We start from the raw sequence: 18,775 nt of genomic DNA on the forward strand, positions 1-18,775 counted from the left end.
AAGCAACTGGAATACCCCCACCCACACCAGAGGGACACCGGAGGTAAGTAGGGTAAGTACAGGTAAGTATTTTTATTATTTTTATTAAAGTGCCATCAGGGGCCCAACATGAAGCGCCCTGTATGGCACAGAGTGCAATGGCCATGCCCAGGGGACCCTTGCCCCTGTGCTGGCCATTGGGGTGGTGGGCATGACTCCTGTCTTTTCTAAGACAGGAGTCATGTGGTATGGATGGTTTTGCATCAGAAAATGATGTTTTGCTTTGCCTCTGACCAGCCTAACATCATTTTATGGTGCAAAACACCCTTCTCCCATACCACCATCCCAACCCGGCTAACATCTTTTTTTTTTATGCTACCCCACCCTTTGCGGCGGATTGCGCTATTCCATAAATGTGATGCCCGGCTGACGTCCTGGAATAGCGCAAGCCAGCACTATACTCTTTGATGCAAAACTGCATAAATGCAGTTTTGCATCAAAAAGTATATATATGGGCCCAACTGTTAAGCTATCTATTCATATACTGAGCCACAAGGACGCCATTCGGACACTAATTAAAATATTGCTATATTCACTGCCTTCGTTCTAGTTCTAGTAAGCTTGCTGGTCTTATCAGAATAAGGTGTTTACCTTTGAATATATGGACAGAACATGAATGGTAACAAGCGCTTAAGGACTTGTCTGACTTATGTGCAGTTTAAAACAGTGTCAAGATAGCTCCACAAGCGTAGACAAAGAGTGCCTTTCTGCAACCAACCACACAAATGTAGATTAAAATTAATTGAAATACAGTAGTGAGGCTTCTCATTATCAAAAGTGTGCTCTTCTGAAAATAGAGATATGGTTACTTGGTGGATCAGGCTGCCTGGCTGCTTTTACCAGACTGAGGGGGGGGGGATGAAATTCCAGGGACCATACTCATTCTAGTGGTGAACAGTTCCAGTTTAGTGAGTCAGGGTGCACTGAATGATTGGCTAATACCTCGCCTATGGTGCTAAATTTTTCAGAAATCATATTTGACATTTATCTTGAACTATGCACATACACAATTTGAATTTATTTTGATCGTCAAAGATCTTAAAAGTACACAATACAATATAGTAACACCAATGATCGTGGTACATAAAAAAGAACCATTCGAGTCGAAGACAACAAGTCTGTACACATTTGGGTCAGAATCTCAACGTGCGGCACATTACAACAGTCCCATTATTTAACTAAGAAAATAGGCCTATTCAGTTTTGTAAAGCTACACAAGTAGAGCAAAATGTTTGTATGAGGCGAAACCTTCAGTAAAAATTCAACAATAAAGTGAAATGTCTTCTGATAAAATGCAAATGAACCCGACTTGGCAACTCTTGTATGCCTAAAAACATGTGCAAAATAGCAATATACCACTGGGTAGTAATAGTGCAAATGATCAATTGAACTCCTCGACAGATAGTACACCAGATTCGAGATGGGATATTGTTTCAAATGAAAACATGACAATCCAAATGCTTAAAAACCTGCGTTAAAATCCTAACAGAGTCAGGAACAAATAAGGCGTGATACATAACAAGCTATACAATATAGGTACGACCACTGCCAAGCTCTGTCACCGAGTGAGCACAGATTTATCACGACTTCTGTTCACTCGCTTGGCTACACTTCGATCGCCATATCTAGGCAGAAATAAGGTATTTCACTACAGAGAAGACGAGCAGCCTGGACCAGTCAGTCCTTAGACTTCTAGCAGCCTCCACGTGCCTCTTAATACCCAGCTTTCTGCACAGAGCCAACAACCATTTTCTCCTCTGGTGGCCATAAGCTGTGTCCAAAAAAAGGAGATGAGGGACGTCTTCTGGGGACCCTTTGCAAGCAGGACAGTTATCTTGAGGGATAAGCTAGGACCCACTTAGCACAGAAGACTCTAGTGGGGAGAGTCTGGTAATAAATTGTAAACATAATTTGCGAGCCAGAGCCTGCGAGATTTCATCAATTGTCCTTTCATAGGCAAGGTAACGTTTGAAGTTCATAAATTCAGTGGTTAGGGTACCTCTGTTTCCACAATTGTTTTCAACTGATACATGCTCCTAGTATATTGCATTAATGTCCGTTTTAGACTGTTGAAGCCAATATGCTAAGTAGAGAGATCAATAATAATGATGAAGGGTAGAGAAAAATAATGTAGAAAATTAATGTGCACATTTGAAAATGTGCCCACGGAGAGTGGTCATCAAGATTTAAGAGTTATACAAAAAATGACTAAAATATGTGAAAATGTTGACAATGCGTAATAATGATGTAGTAATATGTCATATTGAGCTATATAATGTATGTTTTACATTATATTGTAGAGCTAACTTAGCCAAAGTTGTGGCCTAGTTTTTTCCAGGTCTCATGCAGAAGCTGAATAATCATGCAATGTAGAGAAGCTAACGTACTGAACTGACCCTGAACTGCTCATGTTAATCAATTCTGCTTAGCTAGAATTTTCTGCAATGAACCAACAGACAGGAGATGAGGAACTAGAGTATGTATCCAATTCAGTGTAAAGCAGATGAGATTTACTTTCCCAGGACTCGAACAATAGAGACACTGACTGGAGAAGAAGATGCAACATTTTCGATACCTGATGATCCGGATGATGAGGACATTGTACAGTGAATTAATCAACACCCTGAGAATGGCATAATTTTAGAATTTATAGATTTGTAAAATGAAAGTTATGGGGTAGGGGAATAACTGGTGATCAACTGACCAATTAGGAATTAGGGGATGGACTGGGCAACTTTCATATAATGTCATGACAAAGGGGAAAAAATGCAGAACTGATGGGGAGATGTTAGAGGCAGATGATCAGGGAGAGACCTTTTGCTGAAATTGATAGGAGATTCTGTCATTGGGCTCATGCTCTTGGGAGCCTGATGCGTTGGTGATCCATACAGTGGATAGGTAGCTATGACAATGTGACTGATTTACTTTTATGCCTTTTCTTTCTGGGTACCAACTCTCTTTACAGTTTTCTCCTAGCTAGATGTTTTTCCAAATTCATGTTTCTAAACAGTTTTCGCATGAAGTCCCACATGCTAATGATAATCAGGGCTAGGTAGGCTTCATTTTCTGAGACGCTGACATATATGATTACAAATGATTGATGGAGTGACTTGCTGAACTCTGCTATTCATGTTAACATATACATCATTATTAGCTTATGTTGAGGCATTAGAATGCATGTTTTCTCAAGTTCTGATTAGATTATGTTATTGGTGGTCCCTAATGAATTAATACTAAAGTCGATTGAATAGAGTTTGAATTAACCTCATGAATTAGTATTGTAATTAATAGGGAAATAAAATTGATAAAACATATAATTGAGTTGTGGTTATTCATGAAATGTTGACGCTATTGACTGATGATTCATGTTTTTCTTAAGGGTTATCGATTTGTGTATTGATTATTGATGGTCATCGATTACTACATGGCTTGGATACTCCATGCGAATTGGCCTATATGCGTCCCCTTGTAAGTTTACTTACTAAGGACCAGGTGCGCTAGCAAGACAGATTTTGATGTATCTGAACAAACCCAAAACCTCTCAATCCCTGGTTTCCTTAGTGCCATTGTTAATGCTGAATTTTAATAATGAATATTGATGTATTTTGAATGTTGGATTTGCCTGGAAAAATGTATTAATTTAGAGAAAAATATTACTTGCATTTGAAGGTGTGCCCATTTGAGTGGCCGTTATTGTTCACAAAGTGTACTTATTAATGGCTTAATAATATGAAATGTTAAGCTTATGCTTTATTAATATAGTAATATGTCATATTAAGGGTTATGCACTATGTATTAGCTTTATTAATCGTTGGTCTTAAATTAGCTAGGTCTTGGCCTAGTTGCACCGCCTCATGTCAAGCTGCATTTCTTCGTCGACTGATAAAACGGCTGCTTAAATAAAATAAATTGTGATTTTTCACTGTACTGTACCAAATGCTCGTAGCTGAGGTTCATTCTCAGGGGAAACTGCTTGCTAGATGTTGTACTAGCTAGTGAGACATTGTATAACATAGTGTGTGTAAGACTGACTTTCCCAGGAGAAGACGATGGATGCAATGACGGAGTATAAGCTGTAACAAAATTGATTCCTGATGAGCGTAATAATGAGAACGGGAGAAGAGGAGCCAATCATCGACAGTGAACTGCTTACTAGAAAGTTAGTAGATTTGGGGTTTTATTTTCATTGGACTGGGTGTGAATATGCAATTCTTTGACCGATAGTGATGTGGGAAGTAGTTTTGGGAAATCTAACTTAGCCGTAGTGCACCGAGAGGAGATGCACCATTCTCTTCATTCTTTCTTGAGAGTTTAGTTATCCTTTCTGAACTGCATGAAGAGATATTGCTTTTTCTGAACTTTGATGTTGAATCCTGATGTCTTGCTGACCGAACTGATGTCCTATTGAGGAAGACTGTCACAGCATGCTGTACCATATTGAGGCAAGGCATAAGACGATGTTACTGATTGTTATGTCTATTTGCTTTTGTTTCTAGGGATCAACTGCTATTTTCATAGAGGCATAGTTAGATGTTTTCCAAATTTGTGGGACTCAAATGTTTTGCATGAAGTCCAAACATGCTAATCTAATCTGATGTTAGTTAGGGTTCTTATTGATGAAGTTTGCTCTCTGGAATAACAGTTGATGTCTTTTCTTTGCCGAATCTCCATGCATGCTATATCGTTTGTGCAGTTATTTGTGTTATTAATTTGTACTGTAACCTTAGAATGCATGGTGGCTCAAGCTTTGATTAGATTGCGATTCTTTTGCCGCTTTGGTCAGCCAGTATTGTTTCTGTATGTTTGCTTTTGAGACTAAGTTACGTGACATTAGCATTGTTAATATAGGGAAATAAACATTCTAACTTGTACATAAAGGTGTGGTTATTCATGACTGCATGGTCATGGTGTGTGTAAATTACTGACTCCTATTGATTATTGATGTTACTGATTGCTATGGTTATTGATCTGTAATAGTACGGTGTTCATGGTGGGAAAAACTCAAAGCTCAGTCAAAAGGTCCACCGGCCTATTCGTGTCTACCTTGTAAGTTTACTTAATAAGGTCTGATGCGCTGATACCTGACATGCATTAGCCAAGGATTTTTTGGGGCAGCTGGAGAAGACATGAGGTCCCATAAGGGTTTGCGGAAGGCTCCTAGAGTGGTCAAATTCCAGAGTCTGCCAATATAACAATGGCCTTTACTCAGCTTTTAGAGAGATTAGTCTAAAAGCTATGTCGAGGTACAGTGGAATCAAGTGTGAGCTCTGTGAAGAGCAAAGAGGGGGTTTGATGAACCTGTTTTCTGTTATAGTTGATATATTGAAATTTGAAAACAATGAATCTCGGATCCATATAAAACAGCTCTCAATGCCTTCACTTTGTAGATCTGTATGGCAGAAGCAGCCCTTTTTGAATGAATTTCCTTAAAGTCCTCGATAGTCTAGATGTGTAGTGCAGTATAATAGTCTGCAGATGCGGTGCAGTAAAATGAAGTGCTGTTGAATTATGTGCGTGCTGTTGAATTGCATTCAGTAAATTTTGACATATTGCCCCTCTATCCAGGACTGCAAACTCGTGATGTGCCGAATTGGTGGTGGGGGGAATGGGGTGACACCTACCAGAATCTTTAACTGCAGCTTTAGTGTCTCTCATTTAAATTACCAGGATATTGTAGAAAAAGTTTTACATTTTTGACAACTGAACTGGGAGACATGCATTAACGGAAAGGTATTCAAATGTTCCTACTTTTTGCTCAGCCAATGCTGTGCTGTGGAAAATGATTCTTCTTACATGTCTCTAGAACAGGTCAGCAGGGTATTAGCGCCCCCTGGCTCATCGGCTAACAATTCCTCAATTCAACCCTCCCTGCACGCTGTACCCCCATGTTTACCTTAACACTTGTCCTCAAGTTTGGGATAGATTGGGGTTCCGAAGACTAGATTCTTCCTCTAGGGCACAACAGGTCCAGATTGTTCACTAAGCTGTTTAGGCATAGCACAGCGCTTGATGAAAAACAACGTGGTAGTGCTTGAAACAAGAACAACATACTAATCCTAAAAGTCCAGTATTTGTCTCAGGACACACAATGGGATATGGCCAAAATAAACGTTTGGCTACCTTTAGATATGAACTCACCAGCCTACCAAACACAAGAACCTTTTTTGCAGGCATTGTTCTAGGATTTCTACATTGAATTTGGGGAGAAACAGTAGGGGGACAAGGTTGTCTGATGGGATGTGTATTGGACATCCCATTTCAAATTCGTAAAAAAAAAAACAATACAGGTGAAACTGTGCATACCTGTTTTCTCTTTATTGGCTTGAAGCCCAGTTCAAATTCACGTAGATGGACAAAACAATAGGGTCTTTGATATGCTGATGCCAAGTGCAGCTACTTGGCACGGATGGTGATGAACCACAATGCTGTGTTACAGATGCTCTGGGGCAAATTTGTCATACTTTCACGCAATGCAATGCAATGTAGCAATACGCCTTGCTGTGCTATTCAGCATGAAAGAGAGTGGGCAGGAATGTGCTTTATTTAAAATTATATGGCACATTCATGTCCTCTACTTGAAATGGCGTGCAATGGGGTGCCTTGCACCAGTGCAGAGACCCTAGCAACATGGTTCTAGGGTGCCTGCAATACAGGCAGGAATGTTTTTGTGCAGGAAAGGGCACCTTCCTGCATGAAAACTATCGCACAACCCTCAGGGGCATTTCCCTCTTTCTAAGTGTGCTGCAGAATGCATTCCCAGGTTTGCCTGCCTTGGTAACTCTGGGAATGCAAAGCATCCATGAATGAATATGTAGGAACACCCACACTCGACCCATAGAACTCTTTCTTAGGGCAGAGGAACACAAGGCAGCAACTTGTGTTGCCTTGCTTTACTTCAGATTTATCAAGCCATGGAGGGCCATGCAAGTTGGCCCTGTGTGGCTTGGTAAATCTTATTCTTGGTTTTGCATCACTGTCAATGTCACCCAAAGGACCCTTACCTAACCCAGATTAGAATTTAGCATGTAGAACTTCATGCAAAAAGAAATTAGAAAACATGAATTTGGAAAACATCTAACCAGAGAAAACTACAAAACAGAGCAGTTGGTACCTAGAAAGAAAGGCATAAAAGTTAATCAGTCACATTGTCATAGCTACCTATCCACGAAATGGATCATAAACAAAGTCAGTCTTCAGGTCATCAATCGATCAGCAACGCATCAGGCTCTCAAGAGCATGACCCTCATGACATAATCTTGAATCACGTCTTCTGGCATCAGCATTTCACCGCTCGCAGCTTAAGTTTTAGCCCTTTGTCATGACTTTTTATTAGAGTTTTCCAGTCCATCCCCTAATTCCTAATTGGTCAGTCAATTAGCAGATATGACTCTAACCTATAATATACATTTTACAAATCTATGAGTTCTAATATTTCTCCAACCCCAATTAGTTGATTGGTTCGCTGTACGATGCCCTCACAATCCGGCACATCAGGGATCGGAAATGTTGCATCTTCTTCTCCAGTTAGTGCTTCTATTGTTCGAGTCCTGGGAAAGTACATCTTGTCTACTCTTCACATATTTGTTTCAATTTGATTCCATCATCTACTGTCCGTCGGTACATTGCAGAAAACTCTAGCTAAGCAAACTTTAACACAGGGTGGTTCAAGGTCAGTCTACCCTCTAAACTTCTCTCCAGCATGCTGTAATAATTCAGCTTCTGCATGAGGCCTGGTAAAACTAATCCACGACTTTGGCTATGTTAATTCTACAATATAATGCAAAACATAGTTTATACATCTAAATATGACATATTACTACATTATTCTTATACATTTTAATCATTTCACACATTTTTTGTTCGTTTAGTACACGTTCATATAAGTGGCTGACATACCCCCGGGCACATTTTTAAACATGCACATTCATTTTTCTCTACGATTAATTTCTCTATGAACTTTTATAAACCATAACATATCAGCATTTTTTACTACTTTCTAATTAGCATATCTGCGTCAACAGTCCCTCCTCTGATGACTAAATATGTCATCACACCTTTCTTTCTCCAACATTTCCAATTCGGTTTCATCTATATTTTGTCTCCTTCTTAAATCTTCTCTATAATTTCTTTCTCTGTTTCGTTCTTCCCTCCTCTGATTAATTTTAGATCTTTTCAACTTTATCTTTTGACATAATTTACATGAACCCCATAATCCTAATATGCAAGTAATCACAATTAATATCCCTTGTATGATTTTTAATAATGCCCCATTCCAAATTTGACTAAGCCAATTTCCCACTGAAGCAAATCCGTTTCCAAACTTTTCCCAAACACCTGGTTCTTTCAATTCTTTTGAATCCTTACTTGAGTTAGTCAGGTTGGAGAGCCAGTCTCTTATCTCCCTATCATTATTTGGAATGAATGAGCAACAATGCCTAGCATTAATAATCTTACAGACTCCACCGTCTTTCACTAAAAGAATGTCTAAAGCAAGCCTATTTTGAGGCATCATAGCTCTTTCTGCGGCTAATTCAGTTTCTATCAGGAGTATTGCCCCTGTAAAATTCGTCAGCATGTTATCCACAGTAGTAGACAACTTTCATATCTTGATCGAATTCAGAATGACTTCCACTGAAGGAATCAATGCACCAAAGATATCTCCCACAATTGCAGAAGAGGTTTCACTCCTCTGTCGCTTATGATGTAATTCAGTCAATTTCGGAAACTTCTTTAAGTCATCTATCTGGTAAATTTTAGGAAAAACTATCTCCAAATAACATGTCCCATACCATCCTCTTGGAAGGCAGTAAGTCCAAAAATTTAATAGATCCCAGGAATAGCAGGGTCCTGACCATTTAGCATAAACGTCCACTTACTCTGAAACAAAAACACATGCCTACATTCACTTGTTCCCACAAATAAAGTGTCAGTGTGTGATTTTGGCCTATATCTACAAAGCTTCCCTACATGTAATGCATCTAATGCTAATTTCAGTTGCGTTTTAATTGCAGTGTAAGCATAATTATTTCTATAAGTCATTTTCTCTAAACCTTTTTCTAATTTTTCTTTTAATGTTTTTCTCCTATCATCAGTATGCCCTATGAAGCTCTTTCTAAAGGTGTAAGCAAGCATGTAAGGTTATTACGATGCACATATGCAGTCCCAAATGTTAGTGTTGGCTCAAAGAATCCTCTAACTAGTACTATATCATGTTCTCTAGCTACTTTACTCAGATATCTAATGATGGGAACAAACAAAAACACAACATCATGATTGGAATAAAAATACTGTATACACTCTTGGTTTTAAAATCTTGTTAGTAGCAACTCACAGCTTATTCCATATGTTAGCGGAAGACTATGGTACGTAACCCCTTCTACTGATGAAGGAATTTGCGTATACACAAGACAATTCCCCACATCCATTGTTTCAACATACTCGCTCAACAAGCGATAGAAAACATTAGAAGAAAGCTTTCTTTGTGCATTAGATCATCATGCAAATATTTCTCATCTAACTTAAACCTCTTTCAAGCTGTTAGTGTGGTAGTTTCAGGAGCAGAAGTAAAAGTAGGTCTTTTCATATCTGTGAGAAAACAGGGCTGATTGCAGAGGCCCCCTAACTTTTTGCCCCCATTTTCCACTTTTTGCTGGTGTTTTCCTGACTCTGGTGGTGCCCTGGGTACTGCTAACCAGTCCCAGGGCCTGTGCTCTGTGTAAAATCAATATGCAAATTAGGCTAATTATAATTGGCTAAGTTAACCTACCTATAAGTCCCTAGTATATGGTAGGGCATGTAGGTTTAGGGACCACAGCATAGGTGGTGCACACATAGGTGCACTGCTGAGGTGCCCAGGGTCATTTTAAAGGCAGGCCTGCCTTGCTGGCTGCTTTTAAATTAAAGTTATATGCAAATTCGACTTTGGAATTAAAAGTAGTTCCAAAGTCTTAAACTACCTTATTTTTACATATAAGTCACACCTATGTGCCCCTAGGGCTGGGTGCCATGTAACTATAAGCAGGGACTTTATAAAAATAGATTTATAAGCCCTGGTGAGGTAAAAACAGCCAAATTCGTTTTCCCTCATTGAAGTAAATGGCCTTCATAGGCTAGAATGGGGAGACTTTATTTTAAATTTTAAAGTCTCCTTAAATGTTGCATACCAAGAATTTGGTATCAAATTAATTGTTGTAATAAATCCGACAACTTCCAGTTGTTGGATTTAATATAACTTGTTCAGGTAAAAAGTTTTAGACTTTACCTAAAAAGTTGCCAATTTCAGCCCTGCATTGTTTTTGCTGCTGTGCTCTGATTGGCCAGCCTGCAGCAGCTTAGCCAAGCTGCCTTGATGAGGTGTGAAGTGGCCTGGCTTCACACAAAGGAATGTGCCTGTGGGAGAGAATCTCCCCTCAGCAGATGGTGAGGCAGGAAGGGGGAGGGCTGCCAAACTGGTCTTCAAAGGCAGAGAAGGACATTTGGAGCACCCAGCAACACCCCCACATCCTGCAACCCCAGACAACTAGGTGCCCCCTTGATTAGATTAGGAGAGGGCAGCAGAGGGGTGTGTTTATGATTTTTAGCCACACCAGTAGGTGGGCTCAGCCAGATGTAACCTCCAAAAATCAGATTCAGCCATGATGGATTTTCAGAGAATGTTGCCTTCTGGGATGGATTTTTGCCACACTTCCCAGGAAGTGGTCATCACAGGGGGATGACCCTGTACCTGATTGGAGAACCAGGACCCCCCTGCTTTTCACCCAGGAGTAAGGATAAAACTGGCAGACCTGCACCCACACCTCTGATCCCCACCAGATTTCAACAAGAAAGAACTAAAGGAGAAGAAGGACTGCCCTGCTGGACCCCTGGCCTGCACCTGGAACCTGCACTCAGAAGGACTGCACCAGCTGCACACTTGGGCTTCACCACAAGAAGGACTTTCCCTGGCTTCAACTGGTTCAAGGAGGGACTCCCTGTTTGCTATAGGTGACAAATTGCTATCCAGAGTCCCCTGCACCAACTCCTGAAGAAAGTGACCAGCTGACCACTGTCCAGTGGCCAAAAAGGAGTTTGCGCCAGGAGCATTCTGGGAGTTGTAGTCCGCACCCCCCAAGGACCATCACAGAACTTCTGGACCCTTGGGGTGAGCTGTGGACCACAAAAGAACCTTAAAAGCACATCTGGGTGAAGCCCCAGAAGTTTGGAGAAGATTTGAGAATTTTTGTAAAAAAGCTCCATAGAGGGACCGACCCGCCGTGGCAATTCTAGCCGGCTTGCCTCAACCGCGACCCTGCCTGATTTGGTGGTTCGTCCCGGTAAAGAAAAATCTCTGAAAAAGAGACTAAGTCCGAAGGTAAAAAGTTGACCGGGACCTTCCAGCCATCGTATCCGAGAAGGGCTCCATGGACGTCGGATCAAGATCCAGGTTTACCCCGGTCGAAGGATTTTCACCTCGAAAAAACGACTAAGTCCGAAGGTAAAAATCTCCACCGAGGAATCCAGCATCGCGTATCCGGAGAAGGGCTCCAGGAGGTCGGATTGGACTGGCAGGTTCGTCCCGCTGAAGAAAATCTTCAAAATAAAGACTAAGTCAGAAGGTAACTTTTTAACCGAGGCCTCCCGCGACCTGTAGCCGAGCAGGGCTCCATCACGGTCGGCTGAAACTTTGACTTAGCCCTGGTCGAGGTGCAACCAGATGACCCGATTGGCGCTTTTTGTTTCTAAGCGCTAGAAAAATAATAATTCTTTAAAAATTCATATCTCCGGTTCCCCTTATACGATTTTATTCGTTTTGGTGTAATTTTAAAGATAAAAATATAAACTATTTTTATAAATTGGTTTTGGATTTTTAAACTGTTTCCTGTGTTTTATTTGATTACTGTTTTGTGATATTTGAATGCTTTACACTCTGTCTCCTAAGTTAAGCCTTGACGCTCGTTGCCAAGCTACCAAGGGTTGAGCTGGGGTTAATTTACTGAGACCTAACTGGACCTAGGTGGAGGTTAGTGGCTTGTTGCTAGGTCTAGGTACCTACCTGCCCTTACCAATAACCCATTTTCCAACATTTTTGGTGGCAGCAGTGGGATCCTGTTCTTGTGTTCAGTATCACGTTACCGTTTTAAGTAAAACAAATTAAAAATCCTTTAAATTGTCTTAGTGCAAATGTTTTTTTTTTCTTTGTTTTTTATTATTAATTTGGATTAATTTCAATTATTGAATTTTTGTAATTTTTCTAAATTCTTGTTTCCAATTTTTGCAAAAAGTTTTTGTTGACACAAAACTAGGGAACCATGGAGCTTGATCTGGCTAGCCTACCCACACTGACAGTAGTCCAGCTTAGGGGGTTGTGTACTGAAAGAGGGTTGCCTGCAACCACTGACCTCAGGAAGCAAGTCCTAATCAAATCCCTGACAGCATGGGCTGAGGCCCAAGAGGTAGGCCCAGAGGAAGCTCCGGAGGAGGAAGAAGGAGGGGAGGATGCTAGCTCTAACCACTCAGGGGAGGGAGGGCATCTGAGCCTAAGTGAGGATGGGGAAGACCGGTCCTCTGTACATACAGTCACTAGGGGCAGACCCAAAGCTAGTGGTGGGAAGGGGGTCCCTTCAGGAGGAGAGAACCCATCCATCAGAGAAAGAGAGCTGGAGGCCCAGCTAGCATATATAGCTTTGGAAGCAGAGAAGCTGGCCCTAGAAAAGAAATAGTGGGCAAACAAAGAGAAAAGAGATGGTGGCAGCGACAGAGAAGTTGAGGTGTCCATGGGTGGGGGAGTTTGCCCCAGATTACCCAAGGGGGTGGTTCCTGCTTATGTAGAGGGGGATGATATAGACAAATGGTTGGAGGCCTTTGAGGAGGTACTCCAAATGAGAAGGGTTAGGCCTCAATACTGGGGTTCCCTTTTGTGGGAGTTGGTCCCCAACTCAGGGAGGGATAGGCTTCTGACCTTAAGGGGAGAGGAGGCAGATTCGTACCCTAGTATGAAGAGGTGCTTAACCAAGAAGTTTGGTCTGACCCCAGAGCAGTATAGAATGAAGTTCAGGAACATCCAGAAGGTCAATACCCAGTCTTGGGTTGACTTTGTAGACACCTCACTTAAGGCACTAGAGGGCTGGATTATTGGTAACAAAGTAAATACTTATGAGGGGTTATACAATCTGATCATGAGAGAGCACATCTTGACCAATTGTACCCAAGAAAGGTTACGCCAGCATCTAGTAGACTCTAAGCAGACCAACCCTAGAGAGCTGGGGGAGGCAGCTGATGAGTGGTTGAGAACCAGGGTGGTTGTCAAGTCCCAAGGGGGAGACTCCAAAAGGGGGGGTCAGGTCCCCAAAAACCTAAGGAGGGAGGTGGTAAGCCCACCACAGAGACTCCCTCTGTACCCCAGAACCCTAAGAAGGAGGAGAGTAAATCCCACTCCCACTCTGACAAGCAGAGACAGGGAGACCCAGGGTTAAAAAAGCTCTTGGACAGTAGGGCTTGCTTTGACTGTCAGCAGACAGGTCACTTCAGAGGAGATGCAGCCTGTCCAAAGAAGGTGGTTAGCACTGGGCTGTCCAGTGTAGCCATGGAGGAGGACTCCTCAGATGATGAAGTCCTCCTAGCATTGAGCTGGGAAACAGGACCAGATGGTAAGCTGGTGATCCCTGAGGGTGGAAGTAGGCACTTCCACCCCATTCAGGTGAATGGGATCCCTACCACTGGCCTGAGAGACACCTGTGCCAGTCACACAATAGTGAGTGACCGGTTAGTGACTCCAGACATGTATGTCCCAGGAGAGACAAGGAAAGTCAGGATAGCCACAGGAAAGGTCACCTCCAAACCTGTAGCCATAGTGCCCCTAGAGAGGGAGGGTATCCTTGGCTGGTTTAGGGTGGTAGTCAGTGCTGACCTCCCCCTAGATTGTATCCTGGGCAATGACCTCCCAGAGGAGGGTCTGGTCCCAGATGGGGCAGTCGCCCAGGGCGCCCCCCCAACCCAAAGTCCTGGGGAGTCAGTCCCTACAGTTAGGAGACAGGGGTCCCCAAGAAAAGGAAAGAAGAAAAAGAAGGGTAGGCCACTCTTAAAGAGAGTTCCAGGGAGCCAAAGGCCTTCTGCCCCAGTAGGGGGGAGCCCAGAGTTGGCACTGGTGAGGCCTCCCCTGACCCCAAGCAAGTCCTGAGTAGTCAGGCAGCTGTCCAGATGCAGGGTGTTGCCCCTGCACTGACAGAAGGGAGAGTGGAAGGAGGGTGTCTGCCACAGGAGGTGGTAGCCCCCCACTCTAGACAGCAAGAGGGGTGCCAGGGCCCCACATTTGCCACTAAAGCAGCTCAGCCACCTGTCAGTGGAGAGCTTAGGGTGTGGTTCTGGGTACTGACAGCTGTCAGTAGCCTCTGCTGGGTGCTAGCCTTCCTGGCAGCACTGTACCTGGCCTGGGAGGCAGACCCCAGGGCCAATAGCAAAGTAGGCCCCCTGACCCTGTTGGTCATGGTGGGGTTGCTGAAGTGTTGGGTGACCTCTTTGGGTAAGCTAGATGTTGCCCTAGCAAAGTTAGGAGTAGGGGAGGTGGGCACCTCACTATCCAAGTTGGCAGAGAGAGAGGAGGAAGACCCCCCTAGAGGGAAGTTTCAGTTTGAGATGGGTCCTTTCACTGTTGGGATGGCTTCACTACCCAGAGGGAGTGACCATGACAGGAGGATGTAAGGCAGAGTAGGCCCTGCAAAGGGACAGCCAGTTTTCTTCACTGTCTTCCTCGCCTAACAAGCCAGGAAGACTCTCCCAGGGTTGGGCTGAGTCTCCTGGGCGTGTGGGCTGGGGGGGCTTGTGTGAGAAAACAGGGCTGATTGCAGAGGCCCCCTAACTTTTTGCCCCCATTTTCCACTTTTTGCTGGTGTTTTCCTGACTCTGATGGTGCCCTGGGTACTGCTAACCAGTCCCAGGGCCTGTGCTCTGTGTAAAATCAATATGCAAATTAGGCTAATTATAATTGGCTAAGTTAACCTACTTATAAGTCCCTAGTATATGGTAGGGCATGTAGGTTTAGGGACCACAGCATAGGTGGTGCACACATAGGTGCACTGCTGAGGTGCCCAGGGTCATTTTAAAGGCAGGCCTGCCTTGCTGGCTGCTTTTAAATTAAAGTTATATGCAAATTCGACTTTGGAATTAAAAGTAGTTCCAAAGTCTTAAACTACCTTATTGTTACATATAAGTCACCCCTAAGGTGTGCCCTATGTGCCCCTAGGGCTGGGTGCCATGAAACTATAAGCAGGGACTTTATAAAAATAGATTTATAAGCCCTGGTGAGGTAAAAACAGCCAAATTTGTTTTTCCCTCATTGAAGTAAATGGCCTTCATAGGCTAGAATGGGGAGACTTTATTTTAAATTTTAAAGTCTCCTTAAATGTTGCATATCAAGAATTTGGTATCAACTTAATTGTTGTAATAAATCCCACAACTTTCAGTTGTGGGATTTAATATAACTTGTTCAGGTAAAAAGTTTTAGACTTTACCTAAAAAGTTGCCAATTTCAGCCCTGCATTGTTTTTGCTCCTGTGCTCTGATTGGCCAGCCTGCAGCAGCTTAGCCAAGCTGCCTTGATGAGGTGTGAAGTGGCCTGGCTTCACACAAAGGAATGTGCCTGTGGTAGAGAATCTCCCCTCAGCAGATGGTGAGGCAGGAAGGGGGAGGGCTGCCAAACTGGTCTTCAAAGGCAGAGAAGGACATTTGGAGTACCCAGCAACACCCCCACATCCTGCAACCCCAGACAACTAGGTGCCTCCTTGATTAGATTAGGAGAGGGCAGGAGAGGGGTGTGTTTATGATTTTTAGCCACACCAGTGGGTGGGCTCAGCCAGATGTAACCTCCAAAAATCAGATTCAGCCATGATGGATTTTTAGAGAATGTTGCCTTCTGGGATGGATTTTTGCCACACTTCCCAGGAAGTGGTCATAACAGGGGGACGACCCTGTACCTGATTGGAGAACCAGGACCCCCCTGCTTTTCACCCAGGAGCAAGGATAAAACTGGCAGACCTGCACCCACACCTCAGATCCCCATCAGATTTCAACAAGAAAGAACTAAAGGAGAAGACGGACTGCCCTGCTGGACCCCTGGCCTGCACCTGGAACCTGCACTCAGAAGGACTGCACCAGCTGCACACTTGGGCTTCACCACAAGAAGGACTTTCCCTGGCTTCAACTGATTCAAGGAGGGACTCCCTGTTTGCTACAGGTGAAAAATTGCTATCCAGAGTCCCCTGCACCAACTCCTGAAGAAAGTGACCAGCTGACCACTGTCCAGTGGCCAAAAAGGAGTTTGCGCCAGGAGCATTCTGGGAGTTGTAGTCCGCACCCCCCAAGGACCATCACAGAACTTCTGGACCCTTGGGGTGAGCTGTGGACCCCAAAAGAACCTTAAAAGGACATTTGGGTGAAGCCCCAGAAGTTTGGAGAAGATTTGAGAATTTTTGTAAAAAAGCTCCATAGAGGGACCGACCTGCCGCGGCAATTCTAGCCGGCTTGCCTCAACCGCGACCCGGCCTGATTTGGTGGTTCGTCCCGGTAAAGAAAAATCTCTGAAAAAGAGACTAAGTCCGAAGGTAAAAAGTTGACCGGGACCTTCCAGCCATCGTATCCGAGAAGGGCTCCATGGACGTCGGATCAAGATCCAGGTTTACCCCGGTCGAAGGATTTTCACCTCGAAAAAACGACTAAGTCCGAAGGTAAAAATCTCCACCGAGGAACCCAGCATCGCGTATCCGGAGAAGGGCTCCAGGAGGTCGGATTGGACTGGCAGGTTCGTCCCGCTGAAGAAAATCTTCAAAATAAAGACTAAGTCAGAAGGTAACTTTTTAACCGAGGCCTCCCGCGACCTGTAGCCGAGCAGGGCTCCATCGCGGTCGGCCTGAAACTTTGACTTTGCCCCGGTCGAGGTGCAACCAGATGACCCGATTGGCGCTTTTTGTTTCTAAGCGCTAGAAAAATAATAATTCTTTAAAAATTCATATCTCCGGTTCCCCTTATCCGATTTTATTCGTTTTGGTGTCATTTTAAAGATAAAAATATAAACTATTTTTATAAATTGGTTTTGGATTTTTAAACTGTTTCCTGTGTTTTATTTGATTACTGTTTTGTGTTATTTGAATGCCTTACACTCTGTCTCCTAAGTTAAGCCTTGACGCTCGTTGCCAAGCTACCAAGGGTTGAGCTGGGGTTAATTTACTGAGACCTAACCAGACCTAGGTGGAGGTTAGTGGCTTGTTGCTAGGTGTAGGTACCTACCTGCCCTTACCAATAACCCATTTTCCAACAATATCATGAACAGATATTCTCACAATCATTATTATAAACAAGATTCCACACATAACTGCCAATCCAACACTCATGTATCTACAGCACCTAGCAATTCTATCTTGATTATTTAGCTCAGCCATGATCTATAAAGAATCAGAAAGCAGAAGTAACTCTTATATAAAGTGCAGTAAAAATCAAAAATCTAAAATTCTTCTCTCACAGTTCAGTTTCACATCCAGGAACCCTTCTCCTTTGTCAAAATTGGTTAGAAGCTTGTCACATCTGGTTTTCAGTGTCAAATTAGGTTGTTAATGTCTCTTCCAGTATTATTTCCAAACAGTCTCTTTTAGGATTTTTCAGATTAGCTCAACAATTCAGCTTCCTTGATCACTTTCAGGTTATATTGAAGTACTGACTCGGAACTTCTCTATCAAAACAAAAAGACATAAACCTGTGTTGCCATTCATTGGTAGTTGCATATGCCCATTCAGGACCTGCGCACCGTTGACTTGCTATTCTATTTCTTTTCAACCTTCGATCACTGCTTAATTCTCCTTCACACAATTCTTCTTTTCTCGTAGTATCCACTTCTTCCTCTATTGTGTCATTTCAGGTCAATTATCACCTTTTCTTGTTCCTTCTGTTAGTATTCTTCTCAAGATTGGACTCTTCTCCTTCTCTTTTTCTATGGTGTTTTCTTTTGATGGACCTGCAATGGGCTCAGGAGGAGTCGGATCACTTTGACTTTGATGCAACTCAAGTCTTTCACCCTCTTGGTGTGGCGCTTGTTCTGCCTGCTTTTCAGCACCATCTGCTTCTGGGAGAACCTCTGCTGAGCTTAGCTCTCCTGCTGTATCCGTCAAGATCGGTTCTTGCGCACCCTCCAGTAATTCTTCTTCTTTGTCTCTTACAGGGGTAATAGAACCATCTTCCACGAGCTCTGGTTCAACTTCAGGCTCTATTGGCTCCTTTTCTGGCTCAGGTGCGGCAACCTGTTTCACTGTTGTTGGTGCTTTTAACAATGCTTCTTCATGATCTGGTGGACGTACCACTCTCTTTGTATGGCTCGCGTCTATCCAGTTTGGAAGTCCTGCACACTTCACAACTTTTGTAGTTGTTAACACCACCTGATAAGGACCCCTCCTAGGTGGTTCCAAACTCGTCTTGTGAACATGCTTTCTGACAATGACCCAGTCACCGGCTCTCAGGTTGTGCCCTGGATCGTGGATGGGTGGCAGGGTGGTCGCCTGCACCTGCCGAGAGAAAGAGCAAACCACGTCAGCCAGTAGTCCAACACCATCTAATCTGTAATATTCACAAATGCATTGGCTGGGACTGCTGGTAATCTCATTGCTTTGCCCATGAGGATCTCATGGGGCAACAGCCCTGTCTTCCTGTCAGGTGTGTTTCTCATTGACATCAACACCAAGGGGAATGCATATGGCCATTTCAGATTCGTAGCTGCACA

The sequence above is a fragment of the Pleurodeles waltl genome, chromosome 11, assembly GCF_031143425.1.
Source record: "Pleurodeles waltl isolate 20211129_DDA chromosome 11, aPleWal1.hap1.20221129, whole genome shotgun sequence".
NCBI lineage: Eukaryota > Metazoa > Chordata > Amphibia > Caudata > Salamandridae > Pleurodeles > Pleurodeles waltl.